The sequence below is a fragment of the Coenobita brevimanus genome, chromosome 57, assembly GCF_032717465.1.
Source record: "Coenobita brevimanus isolate Jiangsu-jjx chromosome 57, ASM3271746v2, whole genome shotgun sequence".
Lineage (NCBI taxonomy): Eukaryota > Metazoa > Arthropoda > Malacostraca > Decapoda > Coenobitidae > Coenobita > Coenobita brevimanus.
In genome coordinates, this window is record NC_137010.1 from 27,499,582 (window position 1) to 27,519,581 (window position 20,000).

At 42.5% G+C, this 20,000-nt stretch overlaps 1 protein-coding gene across 1 annotated transcript in view; it reads right to left on the reverse strand.

Annotated features, from left to right (window-relative positions):
- Positions 1-20,000, reverse strand: part of gw (trinucleotide repeat containing adaptor protein gawky) — a 238,672-nt gene that overhangs the window by 198,769 nt on the left and 19,903 nt on the right. The window lies entirely within an intron of this gene.

Sequence of the window (20,000 nt, forward strand, 5' to 3'; positions counted from 1 at the left end):
TATGGACATCCCCCTTACTGGACATTTTGGTCCCAGGATTCAATATTCCCCAAATTGCCCCCCCCCCCCCCCCCGTAATTTGAACTTGGTGCGAGCCGCGCGGACCAGCTAAGTTTTGGTGTGTAGTTCCGCCGCTGTCTGATAGAGCGCCCCTGCATCCTTCCCACCCGTCTCTTGTTGTAACTGCACGCTCATCATCATGGCCGCCCACATGCTCACTTCTGTGGTGGTGCCCTACTTGCTGCAGGCTCTGCTGCCTCTTGTTAGTGTGTGTGATGATGGCCCCGCCACCTGAGAAGAGGAAGAGAGTGGTTTTGACTCTGGAGAAGAAGAGGGAGATATTGGACAAGGTGGACGCGGGATGGTCAGCCTCATGCACCCTCCGTGAATTCAACCAGGCCCGATCTACTTTGATACTCAACCTGGCCCGATCTACTTTGTTTGATATCAAGAGATCCCACAACAAACTCATGCAGTACACGGCTGATTTCTTGTCGAAGAACAAACGCAACATGGAGAGGAAGATGATGTTTACTCCCCGGTATGCTGAAGTCGACCGCTCCACGTCGATTTGGTATCGACAACAACGTGCTGCTGGTGTACTGGTGCGTGGCACAGAGCTGAAGGCTGCTGCTGAGAAGTTCGCAAGGTTTCACAACGCCCTAGACTTCAAGATATCCAAGGGTTGGCAGGTATGGGCCCCAGTGCTAAGGTTGGTGGAGGTATGGGCCAGATTCCCCTCCCCTTAACCTGTTCCTGTCTGACTCAGAGGCTGACCACTAGTGCCTGTAAGCACAGGCTGTCCCCCAGCCTCCGGAGGGACAACTTGGAGACAACTTGGACCAACACAGGAAGGAATGAAGGTGGGTTGTCGGTTATGGTTCAGTCTTGGTTAGGTGACTTTGGGAAGTTGAGTTGATGTAACCTCCCTTTTATAATGTGTTTCAATCTCCCGATTTACAATAAAATCGGTATACGATAAGGTATGACCTGATGTAACCCCATCATAAAATGAGTAGTGATTGTAGTTATTTTACTTTACAAAAATAGGCGACTCAAAAGATCTTCGTAACTAATGACCCACATGCTTATTATCAGTCATTTACAAACTCTTCACTGAAGTCATTACGAACAGAATAACAACAAACATGGAGGAAAACCAACCTTGTGAACAGGCATGAATCCGAAAAGGGTATTCAACAACTGATCATCTACACACAATGAACCACCTGAGAAAACTACAGAATATAATAAACCACTGTGCTTAGGGTTTTGTTGATTACGAAAAAGCTTTCGACTCAGTGGAGCCCACAACAATTATAAATTCATTGCGAGAACAAGGGGTGAGTAAGAACATTGTAAAACTCATCAAAAACATACATAAAGAGGAATGTGCTACAGTTAAATTACATAGAACTCGGAAAAAATTAAGACTAAGAAGGGCGTGCGTCAGGGAGATACAATTTCACCAAAGTTATTTACAGTATGCCTAGAAAGTATTTTCAGAAAGCTAGACTGGGAAAGCAATGGAGTGAACATAAAAGAAAGAAAAGCTAAACCAGTCAAGATTTGCAGATGACACTGTCCCAGTCTCAGAAACAGCAGAGACACTGCATGAAATGTTAAACGACCTGAAGAGCAGTCTCAAAGTAGGGCTAAAGATGAACCAGAGTAACTAATGTTTAATCCACAAACACCAAAGAGCGTCATCAGAATAAGCGAAGAAATTCTTGAAGTCAAGGAGTACAATTACTTGAGGCAAATACTAAAATTAACGAAAGATAATGATGGCAATATAAAAAAAGACGCATTACAATTCGATGGAAAGCTTTTGGTAAACACAGAGACATTAGGAAAAGTAGTGTGTCAGTTTGTATGAAATGAAAAGCATATAACGAATGTATAATTCTAGCTATGACGTATGGTTGTGAGACCTGGAAACTGACAAAACTGATGGAAAATAAATTAATCCAATCTCAGAGAGCAATGAAAAGGTCAATGCTCAGACAGCAATGGAAAGGTCAATGTTGGGAATATCTCTAAGAGACAGGAAAAGAATAAGGGATAACCAATGGAGCACGAGGCTGACTGACTGGACACCAAGAGATAGTAAGCATAGCAGAAAAAAAACAGACAGGAGGTGGTGAGATGAGATAGGGAAATCTGCAGGGAAAACGTAGCAAAGACTGGCTTAGTCAAGGAATTCATGGAGAAGGTTGGGGAAGGACTTTGTTCAGCAGTGGATATGTACCCAGCCCTCTAGGGGACTGGATGATGCCCACATCTCAGTCTGGCCAGGTGGACCCTGTCCTCACAAGGGAGGTTGGATTCAGAAGGGTGGATATCAGGAGGCCATGCATGCAGCTGTGTGTTGTCTTTGAGTGACTGAATGGAGTGATGCATGATTTGAGCATGGATATGCTTCTGGAAGCTGGTTTGTGGTGAGCGAGGGGGAAGAGATGACAGTATTTTTGTATGATGTTGTGTGCTAGGTGTTGTTTTGATGTTCCTTGGTGTGTGTGGATGTGCTGCCATGTAGTGTAGTGGATTTGCATGCCTCTCATGCCTAGATGATCTTTGACTTTGAGGGCTTTGGTTTCTTGGTGTAGGTAGTATGTAGGTGTTGTAGCTGTGCAGCCCGTGATTATTTTTAGGGCCTTGTTCTGTATGGTCTGTAGGGTGTTGTACTGCATTTCAGTGAGGTTAGACACCCAAGCAGGGCTTGCATAGTTCATAACTGTATGCATATATTGTTTGTATACTGTGATGGTGGTTTCTTTGTTGTGTCCGACTGTTGTATAAGCAAGTAACTTTAGGGCATTGAGTCTTGGTGTTATTTTTAATGTCTGTGATGTGGTTTAAATGACACATGTACTGTATGTCACACCATGGATTTTGGGGGGGAGTAGGGGGGTGTTGTTTATGGTGAGCTGTGGAATGTGACTATGTTCTGCTCTCAAGTTTATGAGAAGGGTTACTGTGGATTTGGCTGGGTCTACTTTGAGTCTGTCATGAACCATTCATGTAGTGTGTTGAGGTAAGGTTGGAGGATGTGTGTGCCTGTGTTTGCATTTTGGTGTGTGGGTATGACATGTACTGGTATGTATAGGCTAAAGAGTGTAGGGGACAAATCTGATCCTTGAGGGACACCATTTGTGAAGTTTTTAATGTTTGATGATTGACTGGCAAATGTTACATGTGCACACCTGCTTGCAACGTACAGTAACCTCTCAACTAAAGCGAGTTTAAACAGCATTTTTTCATTTTAACATGAGCAAATATTTAAGGAGATATGTTTAACTAACAAGGGTTTCTCAATTTAAAGCGATTTTACACGTACGTGGTTTTCAAATTAGCCGTGCGTGCCTTGGACAGTCCCGAGCTGATAGACCGTCTCGGGGACTGTTTAATTTATTCAGTTGGAAAAAAATATTTATTGTATCTGTTTCTCTATGGTAAATTAAGTCTTTACATATCGGGACAGCAGAGCGAGGAGGGACAGTAGAGCGAGGAGGGGGAGCAGCGGGAGGTGGGGGAGGGCTGGAGGTAGGGAAGTGGGGTGAGGAGGGACAGTAGCAGACAATGAGTGATGCACAGATAGTGATGCTGTGTGCTGTTATTGTTTGTGACTTACTTACCAAAATGAAAATGTTGCTTTTACTGTAATGTTTCTATGACCTATTAATGCATTAATAATGTTGAGGACCTTTCGCAATGCCGTGAAAGAAGCAAAATTGAAAGAAAATCCACGTAAAAAAAGAAAACAGTACTGTATGTATTTGGGGAGAAGTAAATAACGCTTCGGCCCAACTAGGGCTCAAATGTTGTTTACTTCTCCCCAAATATACTGTTTTTGTTTTTTACGAGGATTTCCTTTCAAATTAATATTGTTGCTTTTAAGTTTAGGAAAACTTCCCAAATGGGTAGACTTTCCCAGAGTCCAGGAACATAACCCCCAATATTACCACTGTTTCTTATGGGAAAATTATGTTTAAATAACGCGTTTTTTGATAACGCGACCTCTCCAGGAACATAACCCTCGTGTTATTTGAGAAGTAACTGTACAGGCAAACCCTGATTTATGACACCCCTAGGTGCAATACCCAGGAATAGTGATGGCGGTAGAAATACCACCCTACCCCGCCTATCGTAGGCCTATCCCGGTTTTGCGATGGGTTTTGATTTTTTTTTACCGATTTTGATGATATTTTGGACTTATATTGATTTATAAACTGTTTTTAGACTCTGATTAACATTTTAGTCATAGCTGGAGTGAACACTGTCATTTGGGGTATGGATTCTCACCCATCAGATGGGGTACAAAATAGTGAGGGCAACTAAGCGATTCAACAAAGAATATTTTGTTTGACCGCTGAACTGTCACCTAACCTATCATGGAGTACATAATAATTTTAAATATTAACCCCCCCCATCCCAACATTTTCTGGGCAGTGGTACGCCCCAGTCCCGACATTTTTGGAACTTTTTTTTTTTTTTGGCTCAAACATCCGCTTTTGGTGAGAAACATCGAAAATTCATAGAGAAATCGCTCACCTGAGGTTTAAAATACTCGATCCAGGTAGGTGTACCTCCTTACCTTACAGGGTTTTCTATCAGGCTGGCTGCAAAGAAAACGAGTTCTATGGGAAGATAACTATTCCACACCACTCATAAACGGTATTTATTTTAATTATTTGGTACGAATTTATATTTACTACGAGAGTATATTGGTTTTCAAACAGTAATATAGGCATTATAAGCACTGTTCCACTCACCAACTCACCACCATTCCTGACCTTTTTTTGTCACATTACCTGATCATCATTTCTGACTGTTTCTTCCTCTAATGTTTGTCCTCCACATTGTCATCGATTGGGGAATCACTCTGGCCCTGAATTTCGTACTGTGGCATGACATGGCTTTACTGGCCAGGTCACTCATAACAGGCGAATTGCTGAGAAAAGGGCATGCAGGGGGGGGGGGAGGTCATGCTGGGTAAGGCATTGTCCCTGCCTAGCATCTTGTAGAGGAAGGTGTCCCGTGTATAAGTGCCAAAAATCACTCGCGAAAATTGAAAATTGTGCAAATTACGGACCTTGCAATGTTGCCGCATTAATATACGTCTCCGGGATATGAGTGCACATCATGTGAGGACGTGAATTCATGTCTCCGGGACGGGGCAAGGGGGAAGAGATGATTTACCTTGCGCAGAAAAGCCCAACATTTCCAAGAACTTATGTCTCACGATCATTCAGTTCTTCTCTTCTTTAATCTTAGTTTCCCTTCATTCACCACTCCTTTAAGAATCTTGCTTCTTATTTTTTCTGATACCAATGCATCAATCCTCTCTTTCCTATACCTATCAATGCTCACCGTACCCAACATGAGAGAGAGAGACACACACACACACACAATCTCTCCTACCACAACACACGTATGTTGAGATTCCTCCAGTTTAATGCAACACCTCAGTGACACTTGACTGGTAATGTATTTACCTTCAGGTATGGTACTGGGCAGGCCACTACCTTCACCCTGTTTGCTAAGGCATTCCAACCAGATTGAGCCTGTGTCAGTTTATATCCAAGGGGTGGTTGAGGTTTTTTGCTCAAGTAATGCCACTCAGGGATGAGAGAGGCCGGTCATTCTCAACTTAAATGTTGGGACCAAACTACCTAGCACCGGGCTCCTACAGTACGCTCCTCATGGGGCAACATAGGATTAGATGATGTATTTATGTATGTACCGAATTATAATACATGTACCGAAATTTACTGGTACTGCTTGCAATAATTTATGGTCCATCCATCCATCATCCAATCCTATGTCACCCCATGAGGAGCATAAGAGTCCAGGGCAAGGCAAGTTGGTTCTGACATTTAAGTTGAGACTGGCCAGTCTCACTCATCCCTGAGTGGCATTACGTGAGCAATAAACCCCAACCATCCCTTGGATCCTCACTTATGCCTGAGTGGCATTATGTGAGCAATAAACCCCAAACACCCCTGGATCTAAACCTACACAGGCTCAATCTAATTGGAGCAACTTAATTACCCATTAAACCAACAGGCACCATAATTTGGTTATATGGCTACCACCCAGCATAGTGAATGGTTTCCTGGTGTACAGGAAACCATTTGGCTTGTCACTCAATGTAGAGTCAACCATAGAGAGATGGAAGAAGAAAAACTGGAGGAAAAACAGACAGATGAGGGAGTGTAAAGTCACCGTAGGCAGACGAAAGAGGAAAGGATGAAGGAAAGAAAGAACAGGAGGGATGGAAGAGAGGAAAGAGCAGACACCCAAAGCAGCACTACATCGAGTGAGTGGATGGTGAGCACCCCCACCTACCACCATTTCTTTATGGTACCATTTCAATTTCCAACTTTTTTTTTCCATTACCAACTCATACCTCCACTTCCCCTCTTACAATATCAGTCTTCCCACCCATTCCCACACCTTGTACTCCATACTTCCCTTTCAATGTTCACACTCCACCTACATGTCTTCCTTTACTCCAAACCATCCCTCTTCTACTTACTCCCTCATCATGCCCTTCCTGTCTTCCTCCTCTACCCTTCTCATTACCTTCCTACTTCAACATTCTCCCACAGTTTCTGCAACTCCCTTCTCTCCAACCCTTCACTCTATACTGCTGTTCTTCTTCTGTACTTCCTAAATTACATATTCCTCCAAATTTTCTCCCACCCTCCCCCCAATAGATCTCTTCCTCTCCCTCCTCCCTCTCTTACCACCTCCTTCCTCAAACTCATCTAAGTCATATTAGATATCATGAAACAAGAAGTCTACTCTGATATATCACCTAAGTGGCTCTGATCAAAAATGGCAGTATATACAATATAAAAAAAAGAAAAACTCAACAACTCTGTTTTACTCACAACAAAGAAAATAAATGGCAGTAGTTACCAGTATATAACAGTACAGTAACTCCTATTATACAATGCTTTTCTTCTTACTTTTCTGCTATTAAGTCCACAGTAGTTTACAAAAAACTGCAAACTATACTGTATTTCACTTCCGCTGCTACTTATAAAGCTGATTTACTTTCAGAATCTGAGGTAATAGTTGTATGAAAAGTTGATATTTTGGAAATACAGTACACCACCAATATATAACAAGGAATTATTTTAGTTACCAGCAGTACCATAATAGAATATCAGTATCCTTATCTCTACCGGATGTCTTCCTAAACTGGCCTCCAAAAGCAAGGTCATAATATCTGACAGCGTCGTCACTGTCATCATCATCACCATTACCATCATCATGGTTTCAATTCCCCAGTCATTAACCCCTAAAGACCGCAATTATTTCAGGCAGGGTACCTACCACAACTGCAATTCAGGGGTGTTTTGGCAACTTTCACCAAGGGCAAATTGATTGTGTTCTTGTTAAAGAGGAAGAATTTATACACCTGACAACACAATCCACACCCGTAGGCCGAATGGTTACTGCACAATCGTGTCAAAGTTAAAAAAAAAAAAGTTTATTAATAGCTACCCCTCGAAAACACTTTAAAATGTGAAAATTTTGACAACTACATATTTTTCTTATTGAAACCGGTCATTTCAAAGTGTTTTGTCACACCAACCATGAAAACAGGTGTATGTAGGTGTGTGGAGATTACTAGGCTGGAGGGAGATAAAGTAGGCTAGGGAGAGTAGGCCTATAGGTACGGGGGTTAGAAAAATAACCAGCTTTTCGCATGAAAAGAAAGCACTTCAGTGTGTTCTGTAACATCTTGGCGGCCTGATACCTCTCGGGGCTCTGTATGGGGTGGGAGGGTAGTGAGGGACAAGGAAGGAGAGATGGGGCTCAAGGGGGACACAAGGCTAGAAGGGTGGGAGGAGGGGCGAGAGTGGGTGGGAAAGGACACAGGTGGTGGTGGGCGAAGAGATGCAGATGCATGAAGTGGTGGGAGGGTGATGCTGGGCTCTTGCTAACTGCTGATGGTTGCGAGCCATTTGGCTCCTAAGATTTCAGATTTACAAGCCAAATAAATTTTTAGAAGCCAAACTGACTACGAGCCGAAATACTTTACGAGCAGTAAATACTGTATATTTATTTACACATTGTGAAAAAAGGGTTGGCGGAGGGTTAGTGCCCCTCCCCGGAAAACAACTAACTAAAAAAACGAACAAGAAGCCTCGGACAAGGACTGACCAAACAATGACGACCCAGGACCGGACAAAGGACTTGGTAATGAGTACATGGAATGTAAGAGGAGCGAATGATGAGGTGAAAGAGAGAGAGATTGTCCAGGTGCTTGAGGATGCGAAAGTGGATGTATGTGGAATAACTGAAACAAAATGGAGAGGAGAAAGTGTGAGAGAATGGGAGTATGGATGGGGTATATGTGCAGGAGTAGATGAGAATGAGGGCAAAGGAAGGTGTGTGTACAGTTGTGAGTAAAAGATGGAAGAAGAGCATAAGACAGTATGGATCAGTTGGGTCAAGGATTGTGTGGGTAAAGTTGAAAGTTGGAATACAAATGTGGGCGATTGTGTGTGTGTATGCGCCAACGCAAGATCGTGCTAGAAGAGTGAGAGAAGAGTTCTGGACAAATGTGGAAGTGTGCATGGAAAAGTTTGGAAGGAATGAGAGAGTGTTTTTGATTGGTGATATGAATGGTAAAGTTGGTAATGTGAAGGTGGATGGAATAGTTGGTGAGTGGGGTGTGCCTGCTGAGATAGATGAGAATGGGAGTGCGTTAGGGGACATTTGTGCTGGGAGGGGGTTGGTGATAGCCAATACCCTCTTCAGGCATAAAATGATCCACAGGTATACATGGCGAGTGATGAGAAGGGTGGGTGGTGAACTGAATGAAAGGAAGGCAATGATTGATTATGTGTGTGTGGATGAAAGGATGCAAAGATGTGTAAAGGATGCAAGAGTGTATAGAGGTTGGGGGAGTGGACTTTCTGACCACTACTTGGTGGTGGCCAGAATTAGGATGCAAGTAAGATGGAGGAATAGAAGAAGGGAAAGACGAGAGGAAGGAGTTGTTGCAAGGAGAGTGGAAAGGTTACAAGAGGATGAGAAAAAGGCAGAGTATAAGAGAGAAGTGGAGGAACGACTGGGCAAATATGAATTGGAGCAGATGGGAGACGTGGAAGGTATGTGTAAGATATTTACAGAAGAAATATGTGCAGCATGTGATGTGGTGTGTGGAAGGAAGAGAAGACGGAGGGGGGTGCAAGGAACAGCGTGGTGGACTGAAGAGGTGAAACAGGCTGTGGCACAAAAGAAGAAAGCATACAATGAATGGATGAGAAATAGGGGCGTGGAAGAAGTTGAGAGGCGGAAGAGAGAGTTATATGTGGAAAGGAAGAGAGGTGAAAAGATTGGTAAGAGAGAGTAAGAAGAGAGTGGATGAGGAATTTGGAAGGAATTTGAGTGTAAAGTGGAGGGACTGTAAGAAAATGTTCTGGAGAGAAGTGAAAAGAGTAAGACAGGGTGGAAGTGAAGTTAGCAGGGGAGTGAAAGATAAAAATGGTAGATTACTAGTGGAGAAGGGAAAAAAAGTGAGCAGATGGAGAGAACACTTTAAGGAATTGTTGAACGTAGAGGATGGAAGTAATGCGAGTATAAGTGGCTGGGGAATGGCTGGGAGAAGGAGGGAGGTGAGAAGACAGGAAGAAATCAGTAGGATAGAAGTTGTGGAAGCAATGAAGAAAGTTAAATCGGGGAAAGCCCCAGGAATTGATGGAGTGTGTGGTGAAATGCTGAAGCATGGGGGAGAGATAGTAACAGAATGGATGTGGAAGATGTGCAGATTGGCCTGGGAGGAAGGTAGAGTCCCGGAGGATTGGAAGTCAGGTATAATTATTCCCTTGTACAAAGGAAAAGGGGAAAAAGAAGTGTGTGGTAATCATAGGGGCATTTGTCTTCTTAGTATAATAGGAAAAGTGTATGGTAGGATACTTATAGACAGAGTTAGAGAAAGAAGAGAAATTAGTTGGAGAAGAACAGGGAGGCTTTAGGAAGGGAAGAGGTTGTGTAGATCAGATATTCATTCTTAGATCTTTAGTGGAAAAGTTTCTAGAGAAGGGAAAGAAGTTGTATGCGGCTTTCATGGATTTGGAGAAAGCATATGACAGGGTGGATAGACAAGGATTGTGGAAAGTGTTAAGAATATATGGAGTAAATGGGAAGTTGTTGAATGCTGTGAAGAGTATGTACGATGGTGCGAAGGCTGCAGTGCGTGTGGATGGTGAACTAAGTGAATTTTTCTCTTTGAAAGTTGGTTTGAAACAGGGATGTGTCATGTCTCCATGGTTGTTCAATCTGAACATGGATGGGGTAATAAAAGAGATACAAGGTAGGGTAGTGGATGTTGGAGTGGCCCTGGTGAGAGAGGATAGTGTTTGGAAACTCCCTGTACTGTTGTTTGCAGATGATACTGTGTTGTTGAGTGAAGACGAAGGGGAGCTGCAAGGCTTGGTGGATGAGTTTGAGAGTGTGTGTAAGAAACGGAACCTAAAGGTGAATGTAGGGAAGAGTAAAGTGATGGTCTTTGAGAGAGGTGAAGTTAGTGAATGTACAGCGAGGTTGGATGGTGAGGAATTGGAAAATGTGAGTACGTTTAAGTATTTGGGTAGTGTGATGAGTAAGGATGGAGGTTTGGAGGGTGAAGTGCTTGAAAGGGTACAGCAGGGAAGAAAGGTTGTTGGTTCCTTGAAAGCAGTGATAAGAAACAGGGAAGTGAGCATGGAAGTGAAAAAGTTACTACATGACAGTATTGTGATACCAACTCTAACGTACGGAAGTGAAGCTTGGACATCGTTGGAAGGACACAAGTCAAGAGTGAGAGCAGTGGAAATGAGTTATTTAAGAGGAGCCTGTGGAGTCACGTGGAGAGACAGGCTGACGAATGAAGATATAAAGGAACGTTGTGGTGTGGATGTGGATGTGATAGGAAGCGTTATGAGGAATACACTGAGGTGGTTTGGCCATGTAGAGAGGATGGAGGGTGAAAGACTGACGAAGAGAGTGTATATGAGTGAGGTGGAGGGGGAGAGAGGGAGGGGGAGGCCGAGGATGAGATGGAGGGATGGGGTGGAGAGGTATATGAGAGAGGGGGGTGTGAGTTGGGAGAAGGGCAGTGAAATGGCGGGGGACAGGGCGACTTGGAAGCGTTTTGTTTGTGGCCACCCCAAAAGGGATCGAGGCGTCTGGCAATAGATAGATAGAAATGGCCATCCCTTATGGGATTATGGCGTCTGGCAATAGATAGATAGATAGATGATTAGAATCACAATGAGGTTTTAAACATTCACAATGGCGACAAGGAAAGAATAATAGATCACAACGTGTTTTGTTCATTTAAGTGAGATTTATTTTGTAGTTTACTCCTCGCCAAAGTGGATGTATTTTCTTCATGCCAAAAGGTGACTTGCACGTAAAATTTGTTCACCGAAGGGAAAAAATACTCGCATTTGCAAGCTGTGGTTCACCAAACATGAGCCCTGTGATGGGGGACAAGGAAGGAGTGAGGGAGTGGGGTAGAGGATGGCATGGAGGCAGCCCAGAGGGGGGGGTGCCCCCCCACCGCCCTGGTTGGTCCGATCCCCCTTATCGCCACTCAGGGGTTAGTTCTCATTGGCCTGAAGCCATGTACATCATGATCAGGGCGGAGGAAGCGTTTCGCAGTTTTTTATAGGCCCTGCTCAACTGATGTAATTAGGCATTTTGGTATTAAACTCAAATCACATCAATTGATGCGATTAGGATTTTAGGGGGTTAATATTTTGGATGAGCAGACTTCAGAAACATTACCAGCATCACTTTCTAAAGTACCTTCAGAATGATGTCTTTTTCAGTTTAATCAGACTACCATCAGATGATTTTTTATGAACTCTGAGAGAAGCTATTCGTGAAGAGGTTAATACAAGCCATACCTAATTCCTCCTGTTCAAAAAGTATATCCTGAGTACAATCATCCCAAGACAGCATGAGGTACATGGCTAAATGATGTTCTCAAGCTGGGAAAAAAAAAAAAAAAAAAAGCTAAATTCATATTCAGTAAATATATATACTCCTCAGATACAGGTCCCACTACACAAACAGTGAATACGCTAACAAATAAAAACAAAAACCAGAACACTAAACGGTACAATTGTCATTCACAACTCCCAATTTTACATGATGGTGGACTGGCTGACGGTCGTGTACAAGTTACATAAAATAATAAAACACCCACTCATAATCAAGGGAATATTATTATTTTTTCTATTAAAAAAAAATAAAAAAATAAAAATAATAATAATAATAATAATAACAACAAATGTACAGCAAATCAAGGTTGGAGATTATCATACCTAGCGCAAAACACGCACCCTCGCTGTGACGTCACAAACCATATCCGGACTACAGCTGACCACCACTATCAACAATGTCTAGGAATCATACTTCAGTGCCAGTAAGATTTCTGTGATATCAGCTGTTATCATGCTAGGTATGTAAGACTAGTGTGATTGCTCTCTTGATGAAGTACGGTATGCTATGTTTGTGCTGTAGTGAAGTTTTGTTGGTTTTAGAGACAAGTGGTGATGGCGACCCCTGCGACAACCAGGTACCTGTAGGACAACTGGTAGCACAAAAATTATATTTGATGGAGTTGTGATGAAGTGATTTATGAAATGAATCAGTATAAGTATTGCTAGGTCCTGACTCCAGGGGCATATAGCCCTGAAACTGAGCAGTAATACATAGCTAGGGAAGATGTCATACATACCACAATATTTAAATGATTTTTCCCTCTAGCCAGGCCGGACAATGCACAGCTAGACCTCTGTGGAGTATTTGGTTATCTGATTTCTTGGTCTTACATATTGGTGATGTTTGAAGATCTTTAAAGGAACAGCCAGACTGATCTGAAGAATAAGATTTTCACATCTCTACCAATGGCTAGCCAAAGTTAGAGTTGGTTTTGCTAGATGGGTGACTTGACTTAGATCACGCTGTATCTGTTGGGCTATTATAATTTTTATCCCCATATTCGTTAACACATGCCTAATATATCTGAAATCCGGTCAAAAATTTGGCTTTATTATTAATAAAAATTCAGGATTCAGAGCAAAAATTTGCCAAAGTCAAAGGAAGTCTTTCACCTCTAGCTTGACTACTCACCTTGACAGACTTTTGTTTTGTGTAAATATTGATTTACTATCCAAATACATTTATTTGCACTTTAAATCAATATTTATGCAAAATGAAAGTGTCAATGCACACTGACAATCTGAAGGGTAAATATCTGCTAACTTTAGCACATTTTACCACTGAAACCTGATTTTTTTATTTATATTCATATTAGCCCCTAACACGCGGGCGACGTTACATAACGTACAGCCATTTTCGGTCCTAATTTACTGGTTTTATTGGGGGATAAGGAATCTTTGTCACCTACTGTCCTGCCCTCTACTCTCCCAGGCCTTGAAACAAGTAAAACAGAATATACATATATAAGTTGTAGTGTTATAATTGTTTAAGTAAAATAGTATACAGTATACTGTACATATGTAGGTTTTATTGCTATAAGTGTTCAAGTATGATAGAAAACACATACAGTACATAAGATTTTGAAGACAATGAATAGTGTAAAAAATGCATAAATGATAAATATAGTATTCAGTGAAGAACAAGCAAATCAGTGAAAAATTTGCTAGCCCCACCCCAGGCGCGCCTGGTGATAAGCTGCCTGCCCGCACTCCTCCCTTCCTCCTCCCACAGCCAGCAGAGATGTATTACCATGCATGTAACACCTCTTGCCTTCGTTTTTCATCTATTTTCATTGATTTATGCATGCTTAGGCTTATTCCTCGATACATTATTTTTCCGAAAATATGCCGCCCCACACGGTCGTATATTTGAAAAGTTGCCAGCCCATAAGGGGTTAAGCACAAAATTTTGACAAGATTTCGGATAATTAGGTATGCATGAACCTGTATGGCGATAAAAATTGTAATATTTTCCATATAAAAGTACCGATTCAATAAATGACCGATGATTCAATATTTCCTCGCACTGCTTCGCAACAGTAAGAGTTGCCCATTGTGTGGGGTACTCCTGATGCGTTGCTCGCCACCACAGTTTCCTGGCTTTTATATGTCTTGGAACAGTGATGAATCTTTTTTCTGGTGTGACTCTACTTTTGTTCTTGCACAGTGGAACAAAGCACAAATGGTGGTTATTTGCTGACTTGGCCATGATGAAGCAAAGCTTGGCTGATCAGCAGAACCACAATCACACAATTTAGCTGGGGATCACAATCTTGTTTTGTGAGCTTGGCTGATCAGCAGAACCACAATCACACAATTTAGCTGGGGATCACAATCTTGTTTTGTCTCCAGGCTTGGTGGTTAACAACGTCACAGCCACTCAAGGATTGTGCTGCCATCAACCTCTTTTTGTGCAACTTTGAAGGCTTATACGGATATCTCCAAATTTTTACTTTGGTTTGCCAAATTAACTATATCATGGGATAATTCAGCACATTTATCTATCTATCTATCTATAGCCCGACGCCCTAATCCCGCAAAGGGTGGCCGCAGACAAAACGCCTCCAAGTCACTCTGTCACCCACCATTTGACTCCCCTCCCCCCAACTCACCCCCCCCTCCCTCATATACCTCTCAACTCCATCCCTCCACCTCATCCTCGGTCTACCCCTCTCTCTCCCTCCCTCCACCTCACCTACATACACCCTCTTAGTCAGTCTTTCATTATCCATCCTCTCCACATGTCCAAACCACCTCAGTGTATTTCTCCTAATCTTTTCAACCACATCCACATCTACCCCACAACGTTCCTTCACTTCTTCATTCGTCAACCTGTCTCTCCATGTCACTCCACATGCTCCTCTCAAGTAACTCATTTCCACTGCTCTCACTCTTGACTTGTTCCCCTCTTGCAAGGTCCACGCCTCGCTTCCATACGTCAGGGTAGGGATCACAATACCATCATGCAGTGACTTCTTAACTTCCATACTCACCTCCCTATTTCTCATCACTGCTTTCAGTGTGCCAACAACCTTCCTTCCCTGCTGTACCCTTTCACGTACTTCATCCCCCAAAGTTCCGTCCTTACTCATTACACTACCCAAGTACTTGAATGCACTCACATTCTCCATATCCTCACCATCCAACCTCAATGCACACTCTGTGACTTCATTCCTCTCAAACACCATAACTTTACTTTTGTTTACATTAACTTTCAGCTTCCTCCTCCTACACACTGTCCCAAATTCATTCACCAAACCTTGCAACTCCCATTCATCTTCACTCAACAATACTGTATCATCAGCAAACAGCAACACCAGAAGCTTCCAAATCTCACCCTCATTCATTAGGGCCACCCCCACATCCACTGCCCTACCTTGTACCTCCTTTACGACCCCATCCATATATATATTAAACAGCCATGGAGACATTACACACCCCTGTTTCAGTCCCACATTGAGATCAAAGAACTCACTCAGCTCACCATCCACTCGCACCGTAGCCCTAGCTCCCTCGTACATACTCTTCACAGCACTCAACATTTTCCCCTCCACTCCATATATTCTTAATACCTTCCACATACCTTTCCTATCACCCAAACAAATTGTTTACTTAAAAAAAAACCAACCTGTCCATTCCTGTACCATTCATGCTCTCTACAAATGTAAAGCATGCACACACACACACACACACACACGACCAAATGAAATAGTGTGTGGCAAAACTATTCATAAATTCAAGGATCTGTATGATGAAAATCGTTTAAGACAGTACACAGGACAGTACGAGCTTGACTCATTCCTGTAAAGATATAATCAGGTAAGCACACACACACACACACACACTGGTCTGTCAGGTAGTTAATAATGTACTGTTGTTATTGTTGCTGCTCAACCCATCTGTCTGACAAAACAGGCCTGTCGATCACAGGTAAACAACTGCTCCTCTGGGGATGTCCTACATGTACAGTACAGTACTGCAGAGAACCAGCACCCCCCTTGCGGTAGACAGCACCTCACTAGGGTTGGCCCAGGATCCTTTTCCCAAGGCAAGGTGCAGGGAAATAGGAATTGGTTTGGCTCCCAGGTTGTTGCCACAGCTGCTCCACTTACGGTGCACAGCACCACCACACACAGGCTCATCAGCCCAAACTAATACTGTACTGTCAAACTGTAACATGGGATGCAACTTACATTCTAACAAAGAGGTGGGGTCAAGAACATAAGAGGCTAGAATGATGAGGGAATATAATCGATGGTCTGTTTCATTTAGCATTCTGACAACAGCCTACTGCAGTTCTCCTTCAGTGATTTTTATTTTCTAGTTTCTAGATCCTGCCCTCCCCATCTATCAGTGTGAAACTGGGCTAGGATAATGATTTCACCATTCTACCAGTCAGCAACAAAGGATAAAATAAGGGAGGTTTCTATATGGAATATATTGACTCATGAACTGGCCCATTCACACTAAAAACGGACATGGAAAGAACGTTGATTTCCTGAACTAATCAACCTGCACCAAAAATGAATGGCTACTTAACTGCCTCAATGTCATTCTTATCTCGTAAACCTCCCCTCCTTATCAGCACAATCACTAACATCTCTCTTATCACCTCCATTTTCCTATCACCACTAACCACCCATCTCCATGAACCATCCTCCCCCCAACAACACACTTTATCTTAACAACTTTAGACTACTGAACCATTCTATAAAAAGCATTTGAAAAAAAATATCTTTAACTGATTTTTGCCACAGACAGTACCGGTATTATCACATATAAAAGCGACTCAACCCTTTCACTATCAGAAGACTCCCTACAATGGAAAAAATAAATTCCCTGAAGTTTATGGACTATATTATATATATATATATATATATATATATATATATATATATATATACAAGCTAAAGGGGCACTCAGTGTAGCGCATCTCTCCAAGAAGGGCAACGTGATATGTCATCATGATGAATAGGTTAATGAAGATCAGTTTCACTCAAGGTCTCCTAGGCTGGGAAAAAATAAATAAATACACTGACATCTTCACACAGAATGAGATAATGGATTAAAGGGTCACCATTCCTCAACTAAGTGACTACAGCTAACCAACTAGGTTACGGAAGAGTATTAAAAAATGCCGACTGAACCTAATCCTGTGATTAAATATAGGGTGGGTAAGGCCTACAGCAAGCTCTTGCATCACTTTGGAGGCATGACCAGAAGGTCCAGATATGCCTAGAGAAGTCTCCACCCCCATTCCCATACTTTCTGTAGCTACCATTAAAGACAATAGGATATCTGCAATGTACTGCTGGTAATGCGGCCACCACTTTCCATGCCAATTGTCAGAGGGACTGTTTCAAGTTGTGCACTCCAACTTTCAGCTACCTTATATAACTTATACACTGAATACATACTGTACAGTAAGAAAATTTTCTTTTACCCTCAAAGATAGTATGATACATTATTTCTGATTTTACTCTACCTTTACTACTAAACATCTATCTATCTATAGCCAGATGCCATAATCCCTCAAGAGTTATTTGTTTTACGGGAAGGGACACTTAAACCCCTGCCAACCCACTTGTTGACACGTAGGGAACATGTGTGAGTTGGTTACATGGTTATCACGCAGGGTTGTACATGACTTCCTGGCTTACAAAAAACCATTAGGGAGAAATAGAAAGAGAGGAGGGGAGACACAGAAAAAGAATGATGATGATGAAGTAGGCAGCACTACATCAAGAGGGTGGATGTATTTCGCGGCATATAAGACGCACTTTCTTGTCTCAGTTACCTTAAAATATCCCCATGCGTCCTGCACGTTAGACTAAGGCAGGTTAGTTAGGCTTCACTGAGAAGAAACTCTTATAAAGGTGATCATCTCAATGCTTAGCAACCACAGGTGTTTTCTACAGCTGCAAGGCTTGGTGGATGAGTTTGGGAGAGAGTGTAAGAAACGGAATCTAAAGGTGAATGTAGGGAAGAGTAAAGTGATGGTCTTTGAGAGAGGTGAAGTCAGTGAATGTACAGCGAGGTTGGATGGTGAGGAATTGGAAAATGTGAGTACGTTTAAGTACTTGGGCAGTGTGATGAGTAAGGATGGAGGTTTGGAGGGTGAAGTGCTTGAAAGGGTACAGCAGGGAAGAAAGGTTGCTGGTTCTTTGAAAGCAGTGATAAGAAACAGGGAAGTAAGCATGGAAGTGAAAAAGTTACTACATGACAGTATTGTGATACCAACTCTAACGTACGGAAGTGAAGCTTGGACATTGTCGGAAGGACACAAGTCAAGAGTGAGAGCAGTGGAAATGAGTAATTTAAGAGGAGCCTGTGGAGTCACGTGGAGAGACAGGCTGACGAATGAAGATATAAAGGAGCATTGTGGTGTAAATGTGGATGTGATAGGAAGCGTTATGAGGAACACACTGAGGTGGTTTGGCCATGTAGAGAGGATGGAGGGTGAAAGACTGACGAAGAGAGTGTATGTGAGTGAGGTGGAGGGGGGAAGAGGGAGGGGGAGGCCGAGGATGAGATGGAGGGATGGGGTGGAGAGGTATATGAGAGAGGGGGGTGTGAGTTGGGAGCAGGGCAGTGAAATGGCGGGGGACAGGGCGACTTGGAGGCGATTTGTTTGTGGCCACCCCAAACGGGATTGAGGCGTCTGGCAATAGATAGATAGATAGATAGACTTCCATGTTCACTTCCCTGTTTCATATCACTGCTTTCCAGGAACCAGCAACATTTCTTCCTTGTTGTACCCTTTCATGCACTTCACCCTCCAAACTTCCATCCTTACTCATCACACTAACCAAGTACTTAAATGTACTCACATTTTCCATTTCTTCATCATCCAGCCTCACTGTACATTCACTAACTTCACTTCTCTTGAAGACCATAACTTTACTCTTCCGTACATTCACCTTTAGATTCCGTTTCTTACACACTCTCCCAAACTCATCCACCAAGCCTTAGCTCCCCTTCGTCGTCAGTTAACAACACATTATCATCTGCAAACAACAATACAGGGAGTTTCCAAACATTGCCCTCTGTCACTACTCCAACATCCACTGCCCTACCTTGTATCTCTTTAATAACCCCATCCAGTTACAGTTTGAACAACCATGGAGACATATCCCTGTTTCAACCCAACCTTCAAATATAAAAACTCACTCAGTTCACTATCCACACGCACTGCAGCCTTGGCATCCTCATACATACTCTTCACAGCAATCAGCAACTTCCCATCTACTCCATATATTCTTAATACTTTCTACAATCCTTGTCTATCCACCCTATCATATATTTTGTCCAAATCCATGAAGATATGCTTTGTCCAAATCCATGAAGGACGCATACAACTTCCTTCCCTTCTCTAGAAACTTTTCCACTAAAGATCTAAGAATGAATATCTGATCTACACAACCTCTTCCCTTCCCAAAGCCTCTCTGTTCTTCTCCAACTAATTCCTCTGTTATTTCCCTAACTCTGTCAATTAAGTATCCTACCATATACTTTCCTATTACCCTAAGAAGACAAATGCCCCTATGATTACCACACACTTCTTTTTCTCCTTTCCCTCTGTACAAGGGAATAATTATACCTGACTTCCAATCCTCCGGGACTCTACCTTCCTCCCAGGCCAATCTGCACATCTTCCACATCCATTCTACTATCTCTCCCCCATACTTCAGCATTTCACCACACACTCCATTAATTCCTGGGGCTTTCCCCATTTTGACTTTCTTCATTACTTCCACAACTTCCATCCTACTGATTTCTTCCTGACTTCTCACCTCCCTCCTTTTCCCAGCCACTTATACTCACATTACTTTCATTCTCTATGTTCAACAATTCCTTAAAGTGTTCTCTCCTGCTCACTTTTTCTCCCTTCTCAACTAGTAATCTACCATTTCTATCTTTCACTCCCCTTCTAAATTCATTACCACCCTGTCTAACTCTTTACCTCTTTCCAGAACATTTTCT